We start from the raw sequence: 24,437 nt of genomic DNA, 5'->3' as shown, positions 1-24,437 counted from the left end.
GCAGGACCCTGGCTGGCAGGATGGTCTGGAGCTCTGATCATCCAAGCAGACAGCAGGCTGAGTGGGGCCAGCGGATGGGACCCTGGAAAAAAGGTGTGAAATGGTTGGCCTTGCTTTTGGGGGTGGGGGCCTGACAACATGTACCCAAAACCACTCGCGACAAAGTTTTTGCCCCATCAGGCATTGGGAGCTTAACCCAGAATTCCAATGGGCAGCAGAGACTGCGGGAACTGTGGGATAACTACCCACAGTGCACCGCTCTGTAAGTTGATGCTAGCCACGGTACTGAGGACGCACTCCGTCAACTTAATTCGCTTAGTGTGGACATACGCAATAGACTGTATAAAATTGAATTCTAAAAGATCGACTTCTATAAAATTGACCTAATTTCATAGTGTAGACATACCCTTAGATGTACTGTGCTGAGGGAGGCAAGGCCTGAGGGCCTTGAGAATTTCCTATGCTGTGTTCAAGTGCTCAATAAACCCTCCTCTTTTATGCTTCCTGAGAGTCACTCTGGTCTAGAGAACAGGGTTGCATTATTCCCTCTGGGAGTGGATGCCCCAGGGGTCCAGAGTGAGTTGACTCTCTGCGGGGGCCTAGAGAGGTGTGGTTCTAAGACGTGGAGGTGCTTAACCCCCGAGAGAGTGGACCTTCAAGAAGGGCTGTCTCACTGAAGGGGGTTCCCGCCAGGGACTGTACAGGGCCATGAGTGGGCATGACCTGTGAGTCCGTGACAGTAGGACAGTCTGCACAGTGCCTAGAACAATGGGTCCTGGTCCAGGACACAGCTTCTAGCCCTCCCATAATACAAACAAGAATTCTTTCCTCAGCAGAGTCGTGCCATTGAACAAGGTTGCTGGCCTCCCAAGCCTACTACTCCTTAAAGGGGCCTGACTGTCCTGTCAGCGTACCTTGAAGTGTAAGGTGGGGAAGTGCTAGGGTTGGGAGAGAGGTCCCAGGTCCCAGCCACACGTCTCTGCACAAAGACTAATGTTCCCCCCCACCTCCTCCTCGGGCATCAGTGCCAACCCCTAGCTCAAGCCCCACCCTTAACAATAGCACCCCACTTATCTAATGCAGGCAAAGCCTCCCCACCTGGCTAGACACACCCAGACTCTCTGCCCTGTGCCAATGCAACCCTGCCTTGGGTCAATCCAACCTGCCTATGCACTGGGAGCTCAAACCAGTGGGTCTTGGTTCGTGGGCTCAGTTGTCTGGATAGCTCCAGGCTGGGCATCTGTGAGGTCCCCTTTCGCAAGCAGCAGCTGGCTATGCTCCAAGCAGCTCCAAGTTCAGGCTCTGCACCTGTACACTCAGTACCCCAGCCCAGCGCTGCTTCTTTCTTTCTTTCTTTCTTTCTTTCTCAAATCCCCACCCTGCCCCCTCTCTGCTCATCCCAGGTGGTCCATATGTAATGGGACTGTGGGCCCCTTACAAAAACTCAGTGGGTTTTGGTTTTTTTGGTTCGCTAGCTCCCAGTACCAAAAGTAAGAGGAAGGGTCAATGGGAAATCAGGACCCTGAGAGTGACATTCCCCAGGAACAATGGGGAGAGGCCAATGCTCCAGGTCAGCCTGATTGACAGGGCGGGCGGGCTAATGAGGGAGTCAGGAGGCCAGGGGCCTTGAGCGGGCATGACCTGTGTCCTCCATGTGAGCTGGATTTGCCTGGGTCAGACAGAGTGGGGCCGACCTAAGGAGAAAGCAGAAACCCAAGCTGAGCTGGGGAGCAGAGCCGTGCCAGCCAGAAGGGCCAGAAAAGCATCCCAGGAAGCAGGTCAGTGCTGGGAGCAGAGTTACAGAAGCAGCACAGAGAGCAAACCTGTGCTGGAAGGAGAGCTGTAGCAACCAGAGCCAGAGAAACAGCCCAGGGAGTTGGAGGCAGAATGGAGCTGGAGCTGGGTCTGGAGCAGTCAGGAGCTGGGTGCACTGAGCAGATGAGGAGAGCGAGGGGGACCCTGCGCAGCAGGCCCAGCGCAGGGAGATGCCTCCCAGCCAAGAGGCCTTGCAGACCAGACTTGGAGTCAGATCATTACCCTGACAGGGCAGGAGTGACTCTGGGAAGAAGAGAGCTGCCACCTAATGCCTGAGGGCATGTGGCCAACACCAGAGCAAGTGTCTGACCCACAGCATCCCTGCAGCACAGCCTGGGCCTGAGAAGGGGACTGGGACTTATGAGGAACACACTGAACTTCCCTTACATTCCAGAGACTGCTGGTTGTGATGTCCCTGTGCCACAGAGTGAGGTGACGAGTTTTTCTTTAAACTTTCTCATTTTTTCATTTTAAAAAATTGTTTGCTATTTAATGAATTGTATTTGCTGTGACAGACCCAGGCCAGTGGGGTACAGGAGTCTGGTCCTACTAGCATCCAGCGGGGACGGGCGGGCGAAGCCCACCCACTTCTAAAGGAATTCCCCCCAGCCTAAGGGGAGGACCAACAGGTCTGGGACACCAAGTAATTACGGGGGACAGCTAATGAAAAAACAGGATCGGGAGTGAGGTCATAGGGCTAAACGAAGGGAACCTGAGGGGACGCCGAGCAGAGAACCCCGGACAACGCCCACTGCTCCTCGAAGGCGTCAAGGGAGCCAGTGGACGCCGCCCAGAAGAACTCTACCCAGATGCGTGAACAGACGGAGGAACGGAAATCGGCCCTACAGTTGCAGGAAATCCCGTCGGCCAACCTCCTCTCCCTGGTGTTGTAAATGGCCAGTGCCAAGAGGAGGTTGAGAAGGAGATCCCGCGACTTCGTGGGGCCACGGACGGGGAGCGTGTAGATAAAAAGGTGAGGGGAAAAGTGCAACCAAAAACGCAAGAAAATATTCAGGAGGAGCTGGAACAGGGGCTGCAACCTGGCACACTCCAAATAAATGTGCACCAAGGTCTCCTTCTCACCACAGAAAGGGCAGGTGCTAGGGACAGACGTGAACCGCGCCAAGTACACGCCCGTGCTCACGGCCCCATGAAGGAGCCGCCAACTGACATCCCCAGCGGGCCTCGGGACCAGGGCAGAGTACAAGCTGGCCCACCGGGGCTTCTCACCTTCGAGAGGTGGCAGGAGGTCCTGCCATTTGGTATTGGGACGGAACGCGAGGGTGAGGTAGTGAAGGGTGTGGAGCACGAGTGTGTACAGATGTTTCCGTGGCGTGGTCTGGAACAGAACTGGTTGCAGATCATGCAGCCGGCTGGCAGTGAAAGGGTGAGGGGGCTGATTGGGTCCACGGGGCAGGGGCCCGATAAAAATGTCCACGGGGCCTGGGGTTGAGGGTGGGCGGGGCGTGCCCTCTCGCAGGACCTGGTCGAGGTAAGCCCGAGCAGCAGGCAGTAAAGCAGCCTTCACCTCCTGAAGTACGCGCTGGGGAGTACGAGGTCTGGAGAGCCCCATGTGCTGAGCGAGCGTCAGGGGATCCAGCCAGTCTCCCCGGTCGTAGTCCCGGAGGTCTCCGACCTTGGTGACTGCCGCTGAGACCAGCCTCTGGCACACCGTGGGGGACTCCACCACCTGCACACGAAGCTGGGGATTGTGTAGCAGGGGCTCCGCGAGGAGGTCAACCCCCACGGTGGCCGCCACGGACTTGGTCGTTGAAAAGAGCTTCCAGGTCCGGAGGAGGTCTTGGTAGAAGACCTCTCGGATGGAGGGAAAAGAGCTGCCGGTCGTATCGAAGCTCTTGGAAGCGGCGGAGGAAGGCGTGCGCCAATACGCTCCACGCTGGACTACCTGCACCAAACAGGAGCCTCTGCAGGGCCTGGAGGCGGAAGACACGGACCTGAGTGCGTAAGCACTTCAGGCCCTGCCCCCCTCTCCTCCAGGGGCAGGTGGAGGACCCCTGCAGAGACCCAGTGCGTCCCTGGCCAAAAGAACTCCAGAATCGCCGTCCGGAGGTTGGCCAGGAAAAACGGGGCCGGGACCAGGGTGTTGAGCTGGTATCAGAGCATGGACAGGACCAGTTAATTAAACGCCAGTGCCCTCCCCCGAAGGGAGAGGCACCGGAGTAGTCCTGTCCATTTCCGGAGCCGCTCCGTCACCCTGCCCTGCAAATCTTGCCAGTTCTCCGGCGGAGACGGATGCGTGGCAGAAAGGTAAACGCCGAGATAGAGCAGCGGACCCGCGCTCCACCGGATGGCCTGAAGTGTGGGTGGGAGGGAGCTCGCCTGCCACCTGTCCCCGACCACCAGGCCAGAGCTCTTGACCCAGTTGACCTGGGCGGAGGAGGCCGCCGAGTACACAGCCTGGCAAGCCTCCACCCGCGCCAAGTCGCCCAGGTCCTGGACCACGAGGAGCACATCGTCAGCGTACGCCGACAGGACCAGCCGCAGCCCCAGCTCCCGAAGCACCAACCCCGTCAACCTCTTGCGGAGGAGACAGAGGAAGGGCTCGATCGCCAGAACGTACAGCTGTCCCGAGAGGGGGCACCCCTGCCGCACTCCCTGCCTGAAGCTGACCGGTTCAGTCAGGGTCCAGTTGAGCCTGACCAGACACTCCACAGAAGCGTACAGCACCTGGAGAAAACCCACAAACAGGGGTCCGAAGCCGAACGCTCGCAGAGTGCCCAGGAGATACCCGTGATCCATCCGGTCGAACGCCTTCTCCTGATCCAGGGACAAGAGGGCGAACGACAGACCATCCCTACACCCCAATTCCAGAAGGTCCCGGACCAGATACAAGTTATCAAAGATGGTGTGGCCCGGGACGGTGTAGGTCTGGTCTGGATGGACCACGTCCGCCAGCACGGACCCTAGCCGCATCGAGATGGCCTTCGCAACAATTTTGTAGTCCGTGCTGAGGAGCGAGATGGGACGCCAATTCCGTAAGTCGCGGAGGTCCCCCCCCTCTTCAGCAATAAGGCCAGCACGGCTCGCCTGCACGAGAGAGGGAGGACCCTGCCCTGCAAAGCCTCGGCCCAGACAGTGACCAGGTCTGGGCCGAGGATGTCCCAGAACACGCGGTAGAACTCCACGGTCAGCCCGTCCAAGCCTGGAGATTTATTAGTGGGCATGCGACAGAGGGCTTCCAAGAACTCGGCCAGAGTGAGAGGCAGCTCTAGCCGGTCCCGGTCGCCCGTTCTGACCATCGGGAGCCCATCCCAGAGCACTCTGCAAGCGTTAGGATCAGTCGGATCTGGGGAGAAAAGAGCGGCGTAGAAGGCCCTGGCCCTCCCACACATCTCCGCCGGATCCGTGAGGGGGGTGTCGTCCTCCGCCAGGAGGCAGGTGACGTGCTTCTTGGCCCCCCTCTTTTTATCCAGGGCGTAGAAGAAGCGGGAGCCGCGAAGGAGGTGAATGCGGGATCGAACAAAAGCACCCCGGGCCCGATGGACTTCGAGGGCCCAGAGCTCCTCCCGCTTCTCCCGGCACGCTCCACAGAGGGATGGATCCTCGGGGCTGGCGGCCAGACGCCTCTCCAGCTCCAAGACCTCCCGCTCCAACTGCCCTATCGCCGCATCCCTCCGTCAGCTGGCACCCCGAGTGTAGTCACGGCAGAAGAGCCGGGTGCGCACCTTCCCCAGATCCCACCACCGCCGCGCAGAGGAAAAGGCACGCCTCTGCACTCGCCAGGCCAGCCAGAACTCCCGGAAGGACGCCACGAAGCCCGCATCCTCCAGCAAACTATTATTAAAGTGCCAATAGGCCAGCCCCGGCCTCTCCGCACAGAGAGAGGCCGTCACGGTGGCAAAGGGTGATTCGAAAAGGGGGCCGGCCGAACGCTGGAGGAGTGGGCCCGTGAAAGGTGGAAACGTGACAGGTAAATACGGTCCAGCCGGGAGTGGCGCGACCGATGGGCCTCCACCCGGACGAAGGTGAACATCGAGACGTCGTCCGGGTGGTGGTCGCGTCAGACATCCACCAGGGAGTGGCGTTCGACGATCTCCCGAAGGACGTCCACAGCGGCCGGGCACTGCTCGGTCCCCGAGCGGTCCCGTTCCTCGAGGGTAGTGTTAAAGTCCCCTCCCAGGACCAGGCACTCACGAGGATCCAGGGAGCCGAGGAAGGCGGACTCTTGCTGATAAAAACGTAGCCTCTCCGGGCCCGATGTCGGGGCGTAAACGTTGACGAGATTAACCACAAGCCCCTCCATGTGGACCCGGAGGTGCAGCAGGCGACCCGGCACAGCCTCGGCGACCCCCAGCACCTCGGGCCGTAGGTCGGGGGAGAACAGGGTCGCCACTCCAGCCGCGCAGACCGAGAAGTGGCTAAAGTAGGCCCCGTCCCCCCACTCCAGCCGCCAGCTAGCTTCAGCGGCTGGATCCGTATGGGTCTCCTGCAGGAAAACCACAGAGTACCCCCCCTCCCGGAGGAAGGAGAGCACCTGGCTCCTGCGGAGACCCATCCTACAGCCCCGGGTGTTTAAGGTGGCAAGGATGATCGGCGCCATGAGGAGGGCTGGGGGGGATCCTCGCCGGCAGACACGCCCACGGCCTCTGGCAGGCCGCGCAGCAATCCGTGACCTACCCCAAAGGTGAGTAAAGAGTCACGGAAGACACGGACCCGCCGATAGGCCGCGGTGGCCTGCTTCCCGGTCCTCTTACCCTCCCCCATGAGGGCCCTCGCGGCCCGGAGGACCTGATGGAAATCCCCCCACTGCTGGAGCGCAAGATGGACTTTGTTCCGGGAGCCACGGACGTCCTCAAGGAACTCCCGCAGCTCCTCCCTCAGCGCATGGGGGGGTGGGGTCACTGATCGATGACTGTCCCCCAGTGGGGCCCCCGTCACAGCCCCGTGGCCCACCGAGGCGGGCAGGCAGGGGGCAGATCCCCAACGTGGCAGCAGATGGGCCGACGCCACACGACCCGCCCCGCTCCCAGATTCTAGAAGGGGTGGTGGAAGGAGAACAGCAGCCCCTGGGGGGTCAGGACAGGAAGAAACTAGTGAACCTGCTGCCTGGGAGGTATTCCCAGGGGCAGCACTGGCATCACAGGAGGTGGGGGGACAAGGACAGAGCCAACAGGAGTAGGGCAGGGATCAGGGAGAGAATCCGGGAAGGAGGTAGAGGCAGGATCCGGAGCCTCCATAGTTGAGACACCGGAAGGTGGCTCCTCCTGGCCAGGCTCAAGGATCTGGGAAGTGGGCAGGGGACCCCTAACGATGCCGGGCTCAGCCACTGTGGCACGTGCGGCAGCCTCGGCATCCAGAGAGAGATGTTGGTCAATGGGGTCTCCGCTGAGGAAGGAGGGCGGGTCCTCCACACCCAAGAGGGACATCCCCTGGGAAGTGGGTCTCGGCAGCGGGGCACTGGCCGTTGCCCCAAGGGGCTCGGCGGCCGTCAACAGCGTGCCACCCACAGCCAGGTCGATAGAAGATTCCAGGGGACCCTCAGAGGTGGGAGCAGAAACAGCGGGTAGGGGAAGGGAACCCGGGGACAGGGGGGATGTAGTGAGGTCACCCAGATCAAGGCCCACCGGCAGAGGGTCGTCCTCCCTCTGTGTGACCAGGGTCAAACCCAGGGCCTCGATCTCCGCGTAGATGGGAGGGAGATCACCGACAACCACCCCAGGGACCTCCCCGCTAGCACCAGAGGCGATACCCACCGTGGCGCTCTCAGAGGCGTCAAGTGGGAAGGGGGCGAGAGAAGCTCCCCCGGGGGCTTCCACGGGAAGGGACCCCGGAGGAGGGGCGGTTTCACCTTCCGGTGCTGCCACGTCGTCCCCAGCCGGCACCACAAACTGGGAGTCATCAGGGGACAAGGCGGAAGACTCGACATCGGTGCCCCCCTTCCTGCTCTTCCGGGGGGCCTCCGAATCCGAAGGATGTAAGGAAACTCGAGCCTTCCGCTTGCCCCTCTTCCCCTGCACTAAGGACCAGCCCTCCATGGCATCATCCGGGGGCTGGCTGACAGGGGTCGGCTCGGGGAGCAAGGGCAATGGCTCAGGGACTCGGGGAGGCAGTGGTGGGACAGCAGAAACCGGGGAGGATTCCCCCTGGGACGAGCCCTCTCCCACGTCCGGCGGTAGCCCCGCCGCACCCTCCTCCACAGAGGTGGACCGAGAAGGAGGAGGAGGGGCAGCTTCGGGTGCCGGGCAGCCAGGGGTACCGGCGATGACAGGGCCGGCGTCTTGCCGGGGCTCGGGGGTCCCGGACGCTCCTCCGTGCTGGGCCAAGGGACAGTGCCTCCGGACGTGACTCATCGCCCTGCAGAGGTAGCACTGGGCCTCCCCCGTTGAGTAATGCACCCGGTAGTGGGCTCCCTGGTAAGGGACCAGAAAGGACCCCTCGAGCGTCTCTCTGCCACGTGCCGCCGGCGGCAGTTGAAGCTGAACTCGCCGGCGGAACGAGAGAACATGACGGAGGGCGGGGTCCTTGCAGCCCAAGGGGAGAGGGCTGATGACGGAGATGGGGCGTCCCAGGGCAGAAATGCCGGGCAGCAGGGCAGCATTGGGCAGCAAGGGAGGGACGGAGGTCAAGATTAAGCGGATCCCCAGGTCTTCCAATGGCTCCAGGGGGACGAACACGCCCCCCACCGCCAGGCCTGTCTCTACCGCCTCCTGGGCGACGGCCTCCGATGCCAGGAAGAAGACCACCTTCCCGTACATTTTGGAGGCCGCCACGATGGCCGTGGGCCCCACCACCCTGGCCAACGCCCACACGTAGGTCTCCACGTGGGGCGAGGCGGGCACCAGGAGGCAACGGACGCCGTGCTTCCTGGTCAAGGTGGGGAAGGGGCCCCGGCCGCTGTAGATGTTGGCGGAAGTGGCGGTCGGAGGAGCAGCGGCAGGCGGGGGGGCCATCGCCACCTGGGCGTACGCCCTGGGGGCCGGGGGAGGGACACCTGCAGAGCCGGTGGAGGGAACAGCTGGGAGGGACGCCGCAGCCGGTAGCGGGGCCGTGGCAGCAGGGGCAGTCTCCGCCATAGAAGGCCTGGCCTTTTTAGCGGAGCCCTTACCCTTCTTCCCACCCCGACCCTTCCCACCGGCTGGGGGGGCTCCCCCCGAATCAGAAGGGGCGATAGACGTGGCAGCAACGGAGGTCTTCCCGCTACTCTCCGCCGCCGGTGCCCCAGCAGGGGCGGTGGTAGGTGGATCGGCAACGGCGGTCGAGGTAGAGGCTTGGGCAGTGGACACGGGGGCAGGTGGAGGAGGGGCAGTGGGAGCACCGCGAGGGGTCTCCCCCACCGCATCCCCCGCCATAACGAGAGCGGGGAGGGGGACAAACAGCGAGGGGAGGGGAAGGAGAGGAGGCGGCCACCCCTCCCCGCTATGCTGCAGGCAGGGGAGGAGGGCGCCAGAAGGGGAAGTCTAAAGGGGCGTAGGGAGCAACCAAGGACCTAAGGGTGGGATTGTTTCAGGGCACCAACACAGAGGGGGGTTCCGGCTCCTCCAGTTGCACTAGGGGAGCGGGGGGGCAACGGTAGAAGGGGGAGTGCAGTGAACAAGGGGAAACCAAATGGGGAAGGGCACAAGCGCCTGGGAGGGGGCGTGGGCGCATGGGGCGGGGACCGATCAGGGCTGGGGGAGCACACGGTGGGGGGAAAGGGCGAGCTGAGATTGGGGTAGAGGGACCACGGGGACAGCTACAGGGCCGGGGCAGAATTATCAGGCGGCAGAGGGAAATAGGTGGGGTGGACAAATGTGGCAAAGGGGAGGGGGTCAGTCCAGGAGGAGGGGGGGTATGCACCCACAGGCACTTGTGCCAAAAAGTCAATGGTTGGCTGCTGCTGCTGCAGGCCCAAATGGTGGAAGTGGGCGTGCTGAGCCAGGCGAGCAGCTCAGACCCAGAGGCAGGAGTCCAAAGCAGAAGGAAAACAGCCAGCGGGGGTGGTGGAGGGGGCAACAATGGTGGTGGGGGCGAAGAGGGACACGGATGGACCGGGGGCAGGCTCCACGCCACACCCCCGGTGCCCCAGCAGACACAGTCCAAACCCCCACCACAAGAGCACAGTTCGAAAAAGACCCAGTCCAGAAAAGCCCCCTCCACAGTGATCTCCACGTGGTCTCCCAGCAGCAGGCGGTCCTCTTCTATTCCTCCTCCTCCTCCAGGCACCAACAGCTCCCCAGCAACAGCCACAGCAGTCCCAGCAGACCCAGGTGGTGGTGGTCTGGTGTCCAGGCAGGAGGGACCCCGCTCAGATGGTGGTGGTCTCAGCAACAAGAGCTGGGGTCCCTCACTCTCCTCCTCTATGGGAAGCAGGCCAGCAGCCCCTCCCCCCCAAGGGGCTGTAGGTGGAGCAACAGCAGTAACTGAGGTGGGGGGGGAACCACTAGCCAGCCAGCAAACAGACAGCAGAGAGAGGGGCCGGTGGTGGTGTCTAGCCCAGCCTGGGGAGCAGCAGGAGCAGGAACAACAGCAGCAGCAGCGAGGGCCCAGTGCCCAGCAGGAAACAGCAGCAGCAGCAGCAGCCGCCGCCGCCCTCTTCCTCCTTTGTCTACAGCAGAGCGGTCCTATTGGCATCCGGGGGGGTGCGCGGGCAAAGCCCGCCCACTTCTAAAGGGCCTCCCCCCAGCCTAAGGGGAGGACCCACAGATCTGGGACACTAAGTAATTACGGAGGACAACTAATGAAAAAGCAGGATTGGGAGTGAGGTCATAGGGCTAAATGAAGGGAACCTGATGGGGACACTGAGCAGAGAACCCCGGACAACGCCCACTGCTCCTCGAAGGCATCAAGGGAGCCAATGGACGCCGCCCAGAGGAACTCTGCCCGGATGCGTGAGCAGACGGAGGAACGGAAATAGGCCCTACAGTCGCAGGAAATCCCGTCAGGCAACCTCCTCTCCCTGGTGTTGTAGATGGCCAGTTTGGCCAGGGCCAAGAGGAGGTTGAGAAGGAGATCCCGCGACTTCGTGGGGCCACGGATGAGGAGCGTGTAGATAAAAAGGTGAGGGGAAAAGTGCAACCAAAAACGCAGGAAAATATTCAGGAGGAGCCAGAACAGGGGCTGCAACCTGGCGCACTCCAAATAAACGTGCGTCAAGGTCTCCTTCTCACCACAGAAAGGGCAGGTGCTAGGGACAGACATGAACCGTGCCAAGTACACGTCCGTGCTCACAGTTCCGTGAAGGAGCCGCCAACTGATATCCCCGGCGGGCCTCGGAACCAGGGCAGAGTACAAGCTGGCCCACTGGGGCTCCTCACCCTCGAGAGGCGCCAGGAGGTCCCGCCATTTGGTATCGGGGCGGGATGCGAGGGTGAGGTAGTGAAGGGTATGGAGCACGAGCGAGTACAGATGTTTCCGTGGCGCGGTCTGGAACAAAACCGGCTGCAGATCATGCAGCCGGCTGGCAGTGAAAGGGTGAGGGGGCCGATTGGGTACACAGGGCAGGGGCCCGATAAAAATGTCCACGGGGCCTGGGGTGGAGGGTGGGCGGGGTGTGCCCTTTTGCAGGACCCGGTCGAGGTAAGCCCGAGCAGCAGGCAGTAAAGCGGCCTTCACCTCTTGAAGTACGCCCTGGGGAGTACGAGGTCTGGAGAGCCCCATGCGCTGAGCGAGCGTCAGGGGATCCAGCCAGTCTCCCCGGTCGTAGTCCAGGAGGTCTCCGACCCTGGTGACTCCAGCTGAGACCAGCCTCTGGCACACCATGGGGGACTCCGCCACCTGCACATGAAGCTGGGGATTGTGTAGCAGGGGCTCCGCGAGGAGGTCAACCTCCACGGTGGCCGCCACGGACCTGGTCGTTGAAAAGAGCTTCCAGGTCCGGAGGAGGTCTTGGTAGAAGACCGGCAGCCCAGAGAGGTCTCATGGAAGACCTCTCGGATGGAGGTAAAAGAGCTGCCGGTCGTATCAGAGCCCTCGGAAGCGGCGGATGAAGGCGTGCGCCAATACGCTCCACGCCGGACTACCCGCACCAAACAGGAGCCTCTGCAGGGCCTGGAGGCGGAAGACATGGACCTGAGTGCGTAAGCACTTCAGGCCCTGCCCCCCCTCCTCCAGGGGCAGGTGGAGGACCCCTGCAGAGACCCAGTGCGTCCCTGGCCAAAAGAACTCCAGAATCTCCGTCCGGAGGTTGGCCAGGAAAAACGGGGCTGGGACCAGGGTGTTGAGCTGGTACCAGAGCATGGACAGGACCAGTTGATTAAGCACCAGTGCCCTCCCCCGAAGGGAGAGGCACCGGAGTAGTCCAGTCCATTTCCGGAGCCGCTCCGTCACCCTGCCCTGCAAATCTTGCCAGTTCTCCGGCGGAGACGGATGCGTGGCAGAAAGGTAAACGCTGAGATAGAGCAGCGGACCCGCGCTCCACCGGATGGCCTGAAGCGTGGGTGGGAGGGAGCTCGCCGGCCACCCGTCCCCGACCACCAGGCCAGAGCTCTTGACCCAGTTGACCTGGGCGGAGGAGGCCGCCGAGTACACAGCCAGGCAAGCCTCCACCCGCGCCAAGTCGCCCAGGGTTGGACCACGAGGAGCACATCGTCAGCGTACCCCGACAGGAGCAGCTGCAGCCCCAGCTCCCGAAGCACCAACCCCGTCAACCTCTTGCGGAGGAGACAGAGGAAGGGCTCGATCGCCAGAGCGTACAGCTGGCCCGAGAGGGGGCACCCCTGCTGCACTCCCAGCCCGAAGCTGACCGGCTCGGTGAGGGTCCAGTTGAGCCTGACCAGACACTCCGCAGAAGCGTACAGCACCTGGAGAAAACCCACAAACAGGGGTCCGAAGCCGAACGCTCGCAGAGTGCCCAGGAGATACCCGTGATCCATCCGGTCGAACGCCTTCTCCTGATCCAGGGACAAGAGGGCAAACGACAGACCATCCCTACACCCCAATTCCAGAAGGTCCCGGACCAGATACAAGTTATCAAAGATGGTGCGGCCCGGGATGGTGTAGGTCTGGTCTGGATGGGCCACGTCCACCAGCACGGACCCTAGCCGAATCGAGGTGGCCTTCGCAACAATTTTGTAGTCCGTGCTGAGGAGTGAGACGGGACGCCAATTCCGTAAGTCGCGGAGGTCCCCCCTCTTCGGCAATAAGGCCAGCACGGCTCGCCTGCACGAGAGAGGGAGGACCCCGCTCTGCAAAGCCTCGGCCCAGACGGTGACCAGGTCTGGGCCGAGGACTTCCCAGAACACGCGGTAGAACTCCACGGTCAGCCCGTCCAAGCCCGGAGATTTATTGGTGGGCATGGGACGAAGGGCTTCTGAGTACTCGGCCAGAGTGAGAGGCAGCTCTAGCCAGTCCCAGTCGCCTGTGCTGACCGTCGGGGCTGGGGGAGCACAGGGTGGGGGGAAAGGGCGAGCTGAGATTGGGGTAGAGGGACTATGGGGACAGCTACAGGGCCGGGGCAGAACTATCAGGCGGCAGAGGTAAATAGGTGGGGTGGACAAATGTGGCAAAGGGAAGAGGGTCAGTCCAGGAGGAGGGGGGAGGTGGTGCACCCACAAGCACTTGTGCCAAAAAGTCAATGGTTGGCTGCTGCTGCTGCAGGCCCAAATGGTGGAAGTGGGCGTGGTGAGCCAGGCGAGCAGCTCAGACCCAGAGGCAGGAGTCCAAAGCAGAAGGAAAACAGCCAGCGGGGGTGGTGGATTGAGCAACGATGGTGGTGGGGGCGAAGAGGGACACGGATGGACCGGGGGCAGGCTCCACGCCACCCCCCTGGTGCCCCAGCAGACACAGTCCAAACCCTCACCACAAGAGCACAGTTCGAAAAAGACTCAGTCCAGAAAAGCCCCCTCCACAGTGGTCTTCGCACAGTCTCCAGCAGCAGGCGGTCCTCTTCTCCTTCCTCTCCTCCTCCGGGCACCAACAGCTCCCCAGCAACAGCCACAGCAGCCCCAGCAGCTCCAGGTGGTGGTGGTCTGGCATCCAGGCTGAAGGGACCCCGCTCAGATGGTGTCCTCAGCAACAAGAGCTGGGGTCCCTCACTCCCCTCCTCTCTGGGAAGCAGGCCAGCAGCACCCCCCCCCCAAGGGGCTGTAGGTGGAGTAACAGCAGTAACCGCGGTGGGGGGGAACCACTAGCCAGCCAGCAAACAGACAGCAGAGAGAGGGGCTGGTGGTGGTGTCTAGCCCAGCCAGGGGAGCAGCAGGAGCAGGAACAGCAGCAGAAACAGCAGCAGAGAGGGCCCAGTGCCCAGCGGGAACAGCAGCAGCAGCAGCAGCAGCAGCAGCAGCCCTCTCCCTCCTTCCTCTACAGCAGAGCGGTCAAATGGAGAGCCAGTACTGGCCTATTGGCATCCAGTGGGGTGGGCGGGCAAAGCCCGCCCACTTCTAAAGGGCCTCCCCCTAGCCTAAGGGGAGGACCCACAGGTCTGGGACACCAAATAATTACGGGGGACAACTAATGAAAAAAACAGGATCGGGAGTGAGGTCATAGGGCTAAACGAAGGGAACCCGATGGGGACACCGAGCAGAGAACCCCGGACAACGCCCACTGCTCCTCGAAGGCGTCAAGGGAGCCAGTGGACGCCGCCCAGAGGAACTCTGCCCGGATGCGTGAGCAGACGGAGGAACGGAAATACGCCCCACAGTCGCAGGAAATCCCGTCGGCCAACCTCCTCTCCCTGGTGTTGTAAATGGCCAGTTTGGCCAGGGCCAAGAGGAGGTTGAGAAGGAGATCCCGCGACTTCGTGGGGCCACGGATGGGGAGCGTGTAGATAAAAAGGTGAGGGGAAAAGTGCAACCAAAAACGCAGGAAAATATTCAGGAGGAGCCGGAACAGGGGCTGCAACCTGGCGCACTCCAAATAAACGTGCGCCAAGGTCTCCTTCTCACCACAGAAAGGGCAGGTGCTAGGGACAGATGTGAACCGCGCCAGGTACACGCCCGTGCTCACGGCTCCGTGAAGGAGCCTCCAACTGATATCCCCGGCGGGCCTCGGGACCAGGGCAGAGTACAAGCTGGCCCACCGGGGCTCCTCACCCTCGAGAGGCGGCAGGAGGTCCCGCCATTTGGTATCGGGGCGGGATGCGAGGGTGAGGTAGTGAAGGGTATGGAGCACGAGCGAGTACAGATGTTTCCGTGGCGCGGTCTGGAACAAAACCGGCTGCAGATCATGCAGCCGGCTGGCAGTGAAAGGGTGAGGGGGCCGATTGGGTCCACGGGGCAGGGGCCCGATAAAAATGTCCACGGGGCCTGGGGTGGAGGGTGGGCGGGGCGTGCCCTCTCGCAGGACCCGGTCGAGGTAAGCCCGAGCAGCGGGCAGTAAAGCGGCCTTCACCTCCTGAAGTACGCCCTGGGGAGTACGAGGTCTGGAGAGCCCCATGCGCTGAGCGAGCGTCAGGGGATCCAGCCAGTCTCCCCGGTCGTAGTCCAGGAGGTCTCCGACCCTGGTGACTCCAGCTGAGACCAGCCTCTGGCACACCATGGGGGACTCCGCCACCTGCACATGAAGCTGGGGATTGTGTAGCAGGGGCTCCGCGAGGAGGTCAACCTCCACGGTGGCCGCCACGGACCTGGTCGTTGAAAAGAGCTTCCAGGTCCGGAGGAGGTCTTGGTAGAAGACCGGCAGCCCAGAGAGGTCTCATGGAAGACCTCTCGGATGGAGGTAAAAGAGCTGCCGGTCGTATCAGAGCCCTCGGAAGCGGCGGATGAAGGCGTGCGCCAATACGCTCCACGCCGGACTACCCGCACCAAACAGGAGCCTCTGCAGGGCCTGGAGGCGGAAGACATGGACCTGAGTGCGTAAGCACTTCAGGCCCTGCCCCCCCTCCTCCAGGGGCAGGTGGAGGACCCCTGCAGAGACCCAGTGCGTCCCTGGCCAAAAGAACTCCAGAATCTCCGTCCGGAGGTTGGCCAGGAAAAACGGGGCTGGGACCAGGGTGTTGAGCTGGTACCAGAGCATGGACAGGACCAGTTGATTAAGCACCAGTGCCCTCCCCCGAAGGGAGAGGCACCGGAGTAGTCCAGTCCATTTCCGGAGCCGCTCGGTCACCCTGCCCTGCAAATCTTGCCAGTTCTCCGGCGAAGACGGATGCATGGCAGAAAGGTAAACGCTGAGATAGAGCAGCGGACCCGCGCTCCACCGGATGGCCTGAAGCGTGGGTGGGAGGGAGCTCACCTGCCACCCATCCCCGACCACCTGGCAGAGCTCTTGACCCAGCTGACCCAGGCGGAGGAGGCCGCCGAGTACACAGCCAGGCAAGCCTCCACCCGCGCCAAGTCGCCCAGGGTTGGACCACGAGGAGCACATCGTCAGCGTACCCCGACAGGAGCAGCTGCAGCCCCAGCTCCCGAAGCACCAACCCCGTCAACCTCTTGCGGAGGAGACAGAGGAAGGGCTCGATCGCCAGAGCGTACAGCTGGCCCGAGAGGGGGCACCCCTGCTGCACTCCCAGCCCGAAGCTGACCGGCTCGGTGAGGGTCCAGTTGAGCCTGACCAGACACTCCGCAGAAGCGTACAGCACCTGGAGAAAACCCACAAACAGGGGTCCGAAGCCGAACGCTCGCAGAGTGCCCAGGAGATACCCGTGATCCATCCGGTCGAACGCCTTCTCCTGATCCAGGGACAAGAGGGCAAACGACAGACCATCCCTACACCCCAATTCCAGAAGGTCCCGGACCAGATACAAGTTATCAAAGATGGTGCGGCCCGGGATGGTGTAGGTCTGGTCTGGATGGGCCACGTCCACCAGCACGGACCCTAGCCGAATCGAGGTGGCCTTCGCAACAATTTTGTAGTCCGTGCTGAGGAGTGAGACGGGACGCCAATTCCGTAAGTCGCGGAGGTCCCCCCTCTTCGGCAATAAGGCCAGCACGGCTCGCCTGCACGAGAGAGGGAGGACCCCGCTCTGCAAAGCCTCGGCCCAGACGGTGACCAGGTCTGGGCCGAGGACTTCCCAGAACACGCGGTAGAACTCCACGGTCAGCCCGTCCAAGCCCGGAGATTTATTGGTGGGCATGGGACGAAGGGCTTCTGAGTACTCGGCCAGAGTGAGAGGCAGCTCTAGCCAGTCCCAGTCGCCTGTGCTGACCGTCGGGGCTGGGGGAGCACAGGGTGGGGGGAAAGGGCGAGCTGAGATTGGGGTAGAGGGACTATGGGGACAGCTACAGGGCCGGGGCAGAACTATCAGGCGGCAGAGGTAAATAGGTGGGGTGGACAAATGTGGCAAAGGGAAGAGGGTCAGTCCAGGAGGAGGGGGGAGGTGGTGCACCCACAAGCACTTGTGCCAAAAAGTCAATGGTTGGCTGCTGCTGCTGCAGGCCCAAATGGTGGAAGTGGGCGTGGTGAGCCAGGCGAGCAGCTCAGACCCAGAGGCAGGAGTCCAAAGCAGAAGGAAAACAGCCAGCGGGGGTGGTGGATTGAGCAACGATGGTGGTGGGGGCGAAGAGGGACACGGATGGACCGGGGGCAGGCTCCACGCCACCCCCCTGGTGCCCCAGCAGACACAGTCCAAACCCTCACCACAAGAGCACAGTTCGAAAAAGACTCAGTCCAGAAAAGCCCCCTCCACAGTGGTCTTCGCACAGTCTCCAGCAGCAGGCGGTCCTCTTCTCCTTCCTCTCCTCCTCCGGGCACCAACAGCTCCCCAGCAACAGCCACAGCAGCCCCAGCAGCTCCAGGTGGTGGTGGTCTGGCATCCAGGCTGAAGGGACCCCGCTCAGATGGTGTCCTCAGCAACAAGAGCTGGGGTCCCTCACTCCCCTCCTCTCTGGGAAGCAGGCCAGCAGCACCCCCCCCCCCAAGGGGCTGTAGGTGGAGTAACAGCAGTAACCGCGGTGGGGGGGAACCACTAGCCAGCCAGCAAACAGACAGCAGAGAGAGGGGCTGGTGGTGGTGTCTAGCCCAGCCAGGGGAGCAGCAGGAGCAGGAACAGCAGCAGAAACAGCAGCAGAGAGGGCCCAGTGCCCAGCGGGAACAGCAGCAGCAGCAGCAGCAGCAGCAGCAGCCCTCTCCCTCCTTCCTCTACAGCAGAGCGGTCAAATGGAGAGCCAGTACTGGCCCCAGGAGAAGCAGGCTTCTGCTCCCTAAGGGACCAGAGCAGGGGCTGCAGTAGAGTAATCAGGAATCTGCTAGAACCAATTAAGGCAGACAGGCTGATTAGAACACCTGCAGCCAATCAACGCAGGCTAATCAAGGCACCTGGGTTTAAAAAGGAGCTCACTCCAGTCAGGTGCGAGAGGAGCCAGAGGTGAGGAAGTGCGTGTGAGGAGCTGGGAACAAGAGGCATAAGGAGCTGAGAGTGAGAGGGTGTGCTGCTGGAGGACTAAGGAGTACAAGCGTTATCAGACACCAGGAGGAAGGTCCTGTGGTGAGGATAAAGAAGGTGTTTGGAGGAGGCCATGGGGAGGTAGCCCAGGGAGTTGTAGCCGTCATGCAGCTGTTACAGGAGGTACTATAGACAGCTGCAATCCACAGGGCCCTGGGCTGGAACCTGGAGTAGAGGGTGGGCCTAGATGCCCCCCAAACCTCCCAACTCCTAATCAGACACAGGATGAGTTGATCCAGACTGTGGGGAAAATCACTGAGGTGAGCAAATCTGCCAATAAGTGTGGGACCCACCAAGGTAGAGGAGGAACTTTGTCACATTGCTTTGAACTGTATGTAATGATCAGTGGATGAGGGAACCATCCAGTGCAGAGTGAGCACCCTGGGGCAGGGACACCCTAGCCCCTGCCGTACATGACCATGACAAGGATGGGGGTCAAATCCCCCAGGAATCCTGAGCCCAGCCTTGTTGGGGTTATGAGGACTCTGCCACACAGGAGAGTGGAAGGGGAGCCCTGACAATCAAGCAGGCCTTTGGGTAAAGGAAGTGGGAGTGAGGACTCAGATTCTTTCGCTAGCCCATTTCACTGGGGCAGTGTATAGGGTGACCAGACAGCAAGTATAAAAAATTGGGACGGGGGTGGGGGGTAATATGTGCCTATATAAGAAAAAGTCCCCAAAATCAAGACTGTCCCTCTAAAATTGGGACATCTGGTCACCCTAGTAGTGTATAAGACAGAAAAATTCCCCACAATAGCGGGACCATTCCCCTGCTTACACAGTTAATTCTGGGTCCTCATTTTGGAGTGACACTTCCCCCAGCCAGCAGGGTTTGCATAGGGTAGCAGGGAGAGGAGAAAGGAAGGGGCTCTAACCAGTTCCATTCAGCCACCATGTAAACACACCTTCCTCAGGTAGAGGGCATACCCTGTGGCTTGGCCACCCTCAGCATTGCTGTAGCGGGGGGTAGGAGGGATTCCCATTTGGCCTTTAAGAATGTTGAAGTTCTCCTCCCTCATTGGTCGGTCACCTCCTGCTCTGGGGTCAGGCTCAGGTGCCTCTTCCCTGAGTATCCCAACCTCCTCATTCTGCTCTTCCCCTGCCTCGAGGACAGGACCAGGGTCAGGAGCTTCCAGCAGGGATCCCCCTGCCCTGTGAGCCACTCCACTGGGGGAGGAGGGGGCCATTGACTCCTAAATCCTGCCTCCTGAGATTAGACTTGCCACCCCACACCCTGCTTGTTGGCTTGGATCAAAGTGACAATGCCGGATCATGTCCTGATGAATCATCTTCTCCAGTCTATTCACAGACAGCTTAGCTCTTATATACTGGCCATGTGGGTACGGGATCCCACAGATGATGTATGGGTCAGGGCACCAGGTTTTATCCAGTCTGAAGTACGTACCTCAGCTGCCTAAATAGGACCTGGTCCCCCCAGCACCACTGGCCTAGCACCAATATGTCTGTCATAGCTCCATTTCTGTCTGTCTTGGGCTTGACCCACATTAGCAGCTATGATCGTGCCTGCCTCCCAGAGGCTTTGGTGATGCTCAAGGGCCCATTCTGGGACTCCTGGTTCCCTGGGGTTCCCAGTCAGATGCCCAGGGTCATGTCTATTAGCAGCTGGACATGCCTGCCACACAGCAGGAAATAGGAGGTGTACTTCATGAAGATGTGGTGCACCATCCTGTTATACACATAGGTCAGCTCTGGCAGGTAGGAAGGCCAGACTCTCCTCCACATCTACGACAAGGTCCTCAGCCCTGCTAGCACCATCTAGTCACTTGCAGGTGGTCAGTTGTCTTCTGCTCCCTTAAACATCTATCTCCTTAAAGGGATCGTGCATGGAACAGGACCATCCTTAATGGGACCAGACCTTCCTGTTACAGTACCTTAAATTACCATAGCATTTGAACAGCCCCTTCAAATGATTCCAAGAACACTTCAGATCTAGTCCCTTGACAGTACATTTGCAAACTCTATCACACCGATGGTGCTGAAGTCTTGGTGATGTCCTCAGTGTTGCTTCTGCAACACTGGGCTGAAAGGGCTTAAGAAGAACAAAGAAGCCACCACACAGCATAAGGAGGCGGCAACTTGTTGCCATTGTTTGCTTGCTTGTAGAGGTAGGTGTTGTGTTGTGATGTTGGCAGGCCAGATGTCAGTTCTTGCCCAGGCTGCAGGCTAAGAACTGACAAAGTCATAACTGGAGACCAGACCACTCCACCTATATGGTAGTTTTGCTCAAAATAGGTATTAGTCTTATAAGAATGTATTTAGTGTTTAGACTAAAATGCTTGTAAATTGCTGCATGCATTAATTTCACTTGTGATGTCTGTATCCCAGGCTATAAAGAGAGAGGTAAATTTTGGTTTATAACTTTGAAAATGTTTGCTCTGAACTTGTGAACCTGGGGGAATCGCCCCCACTCCTACCCATCCAGAAGGACTATCAAAATCAGATGGGTCATCAAGGAACATGGCAATACAAATGATTGTTTAATGGCCCTATCTGCGTCTGGGAAATGCTACCTGCAAGGAAGCTCCTCCTGTGTGCTTGGAAGCTGAATGAAAGAAATAAAAGAAAACCACAGGACAGTTTTCCATTTTTGTGGCTGTTTGAACTCTGAAGGGTCAGAGACTCTAAATTGAAGTCAGAGATTCCCCAAGAGCTGCCTCCTGGGTCCACCATGACAGACACTTTGAATGGACAGATCACTACAACTCGTTTGCTTTTAGGATTAGATGATAACTCATTGGTGTGGATATGTTCACTTGCTTTAACCTGTAAATAACTCTCTTATTCCTTTTTCCTAGTTAATAAACCTTTAGATAGCTTATTACAGGACTGGCTACAGGTGTTGTCTTTGCTGCAAGATCTAGGGGACGAATTGATCTGGGATAAGTGGTTGGTCTCTTGGGACTGGAGGCAACTTGAATGTGGTGTGATTTTTTTTTTTTTTTTTGGTGTAAGTGACCATTTAGCACGAAGTCCAGTTTGTCTGTATGGCAAGATAGATGGGAGAGTCTAAGGGACTGCCTGTGACTCCATGGTGAGACTGTGACAGTGATCCAGGATTTCACATTTGTTACTGGCTTGGTGAAATCTGGTTATAGACCAGACCACCAGCTTGGGGTGTCTGCCCTGTTTGTGACAGTCTGCCCTGAGGTCGGCATTCACAGTCCCGAGCGGCACTCTCAGTCCCGAGCCTCTCCAGCGGGGAGACTTGTGGAGGGGTGGTGGTGGTGAAGGGTCACATGTCCCGCCCAAATGCCTGAGGGAGGGCGGGGGTCAAGAGCCCAGCAGCACCCAGAAGTCAGAGCTTGAGTGTGGAACATGGTGAGTTCTGTGCTGCTAACAACTTCTTCCCTTGGGGCAGGGAGTTTGTTTATAAAGAGAGGCAGGGTGACTAAGGTAACAAAAGGCTTGTCATTAAATTAAATTAAGAATTGTTAGATGATCCTGAAAGCATTCCCAGGCACTCCAGTTAAAAGACAGGAAACAAAGAGTAAGAATAAATGGTCTATTTTTGGAATGGAGAGAAGTAAATAGTGATGTTCTTAGGGGTCTGTACTGGGACCAGTGCTGTTCAACATATTCATAAACGATCTGCAAAAGGGGTAAACCAGTGAGGTGGCGAAGTTTGCAGATGATACAAAATTACTCAAGATAGTTAAGTCCAAAACAGACTGCAAAGAGTTACAAAGGGATCTCACAAAACTAGGCAACAAAATGGCAGATGAAATTCAACGTTAAATGCAAAGTAATACACATGGCAAAATGTAATCCTAACCATACATACAAAATGAAGGTACCTAAATTACCTGTTAATCATCAAGAAAGAGGTCTTGGAGTCATTTGCAGTACTCTGGAAGCACTATTTCCAGAATACTGCAAATGTATAAGAATCCTTCTCGCTGATTTCCCGCTCCAGCATTTCGAGTGCAGAAGTGGGGCCCACAAGGATTTTTATAAATTAATACTGGCTACTCCAGGTTTGTATTAAACTCCCAAGGTTACAGCATTTTTTCTGACCTTGGGTTGGTAAATGCTGCCACTACTCAAATGCAACCCCCCTTTTTTTTGGAACCAGGAAGGTGCACTTGGGAATTCCTTCCTGTGGGGTACCCTCAAGCCCTTTCACACACACACACACACACACTCCCCCTCCAGGGAAGAGCTGAGAAAGAAAAGAAAGCTGTTGCCACCAGCTAATCAAACAACATGCACAAACTTCTTAGGACACCAAAAATCCAATTCTGTTCTTAAAAAAGGGAAATTTTATTAAAAACAGAAAGAAAATACAGCTGGAATTCAGGCTTTTGCTAGATTTTAAAAGAGCAATTCCAAAAATTAAGCACCCAAAATAGCTTTCTTGGGGGTTCAGCTTAAAGGTTATAAGCAAACAAAAGCATCTGGGCTTAGCACAGAGGAGTCCACTAGTCATAAGAAATAAACCTAACCATGTCTTTCTAAACATTCCTGAGCTACTTTCGCATTTAGGGGTTCCAATTAAGTAGTTCTAGGTATGATCTATGATCATACCTGGCTTAAAGCTTCTCATAGCATAACTGCTCCCTCTTTCCCTGAGAACAACAACAGAGACAAAGGGAAAGTTTCTTCCCCATTTTAAAAAGTTCTAGCCTTCCCATTGACTCTTTTGGTCAGGTGCCCACTCCCTTTCCTTTACCTGAGGGACTTTATTAACCCATTACTGGTAAAGCAAGCACAGAACAGCCACCAAGAGAGACTTTATAGCTAGCTGGCTGTCCATAAAAGGGAGCTCCCCACTTCATTTATCACACTGTGCCTGTATCATCCTGAACTCATTCTTCAGCTTCAGAAGACTTAAAAATTATCTCCAGTCATCAATGGGTCAGACTCAACTGAATAATGTAGCTGTCCTTAGTGTGCAGGTCACATGCCCCCCTTTATAGAATCACAAAATCATAGAATATCAGGGTTGGAAGGGACCTCAGGAGGTCATCTAGTCCAACCCCTTGCTCAAAGCAGGACCAATCCCCAACTAAATCATCCCAGCCAGGGCTTTGTCAAGCCTGACCTTAAAAACCTCTAAGGAAGGAGATTCCACCACCTCCCTAGGTAACCCATTCCAGTGCTTCACCACCCTCCTAGTGAATGAGTTTTTCCAATATCCAACCTAAACCTCCTCCACTGCAACTTGAGACCATTACTCCTTGTTCTGTCATCTGGTACCACTGAGAACAATCTAGATCCATCCTCTTGGGAACCCCCTTTCAAAGAGTTGAAAGTAGCTATCAAACCCCCCACCCCATTCTTCTCTTCTGCAGACTAAACAATCCCAGTTCCCTCAGCCTCTTCTCATAAGTCATGTGCTCCAGCCCCCTAATCATTTTTGATACCGTCCATTGGACTCTTTCCAATTTTTCCACATCTTCTTGTAGTGTGGGGCCCAAAACTGGACACAGTACTCCAGATGAGGCCTTAACAATGCCAAATAGAGGGGAATGATCACGTCCCTCAAATTGCTGGCAATGCCCCTACTTATACAGTAGCTGGTGCCCCCTTCTGTGTCCCTCCAACGTGTCAGCTATGACTCCAGAGAGCATGACAGGTGTGATGAAATTAAAGGAACAGATTGAACCAAGAGTGAAAGAGAAGACCAGCACAAGTGTATGAGAGAATGTATGCATGTAAGAGGGTAAGTGTTTCCTTCAAAGGAATTCATACTCTTCTCTTCCCAAAACCTCCCTGAAGATGAAAGGCTCATCTGCTCCTTCAGAGACTGGGATATTATCTGCCTTTGTTGCTTTTCATTGGCTCAGCATCTTCATGAGATGGTTGTGATGGGATCTGTCAATGTATATTCAGTGGGATTATAATACTTCAACTGTATGGCTAGATTGCTTTTGGGTTTTGTGGCATGAAGTTCTCAGTATATCCTTATCTGGCATTAAGATAATTTTCTGAGCTATTCCTTCAGTTCCATCAGGGTGTAATAGAAGCTGAAATTCTATTTCAAACGAGCCCCAAAAACACTCCTATTTTCTATATAAGAATCTTCCAGCTCTTAAACTTGTCTTTTTAAACTTAAATGATTCTTAGAGTCTTTAAACTTAAACGGTTATCAAGGAGAGCATTGTCTTTTCTTCTTGTCACTCCCTAGAGAGGTTTTTGTCTCTGAGTTTGGTAAGGAGTTGCTTAAGAATTGGCAGATAATTAATTAATTCCCCAACTAATATAAATATTTTTATACTTAAAGGGCTCCTTATTTAGTAATCAGTTATAGCACATGACCTTGCTATATTTGTACATACATCTTGTGTTCACATAACAATGGCATCAGATAGTTATTATATGAAGAGGTTGCATTTAGATACAAAACA

This window comes from Gopherus evgoodei, chromosome 7 (assembly GCF_007399415.2).
Source record: "Gopherus evgoodei ecotype Sinaloan lineage chromosome 7, rGopEvg1_v1.p, whole genome shotgun sequence".
In the NCBI taxonomy this organism is placed as follows: domain Eukaryota; kingdom Metazoa; phylum Chordata; order Testudines; family Testudinidae; genus Gopherus; species Gopherus evgoodei.
Note: the sequence above shows the minus strand (reverse complement) of the source record.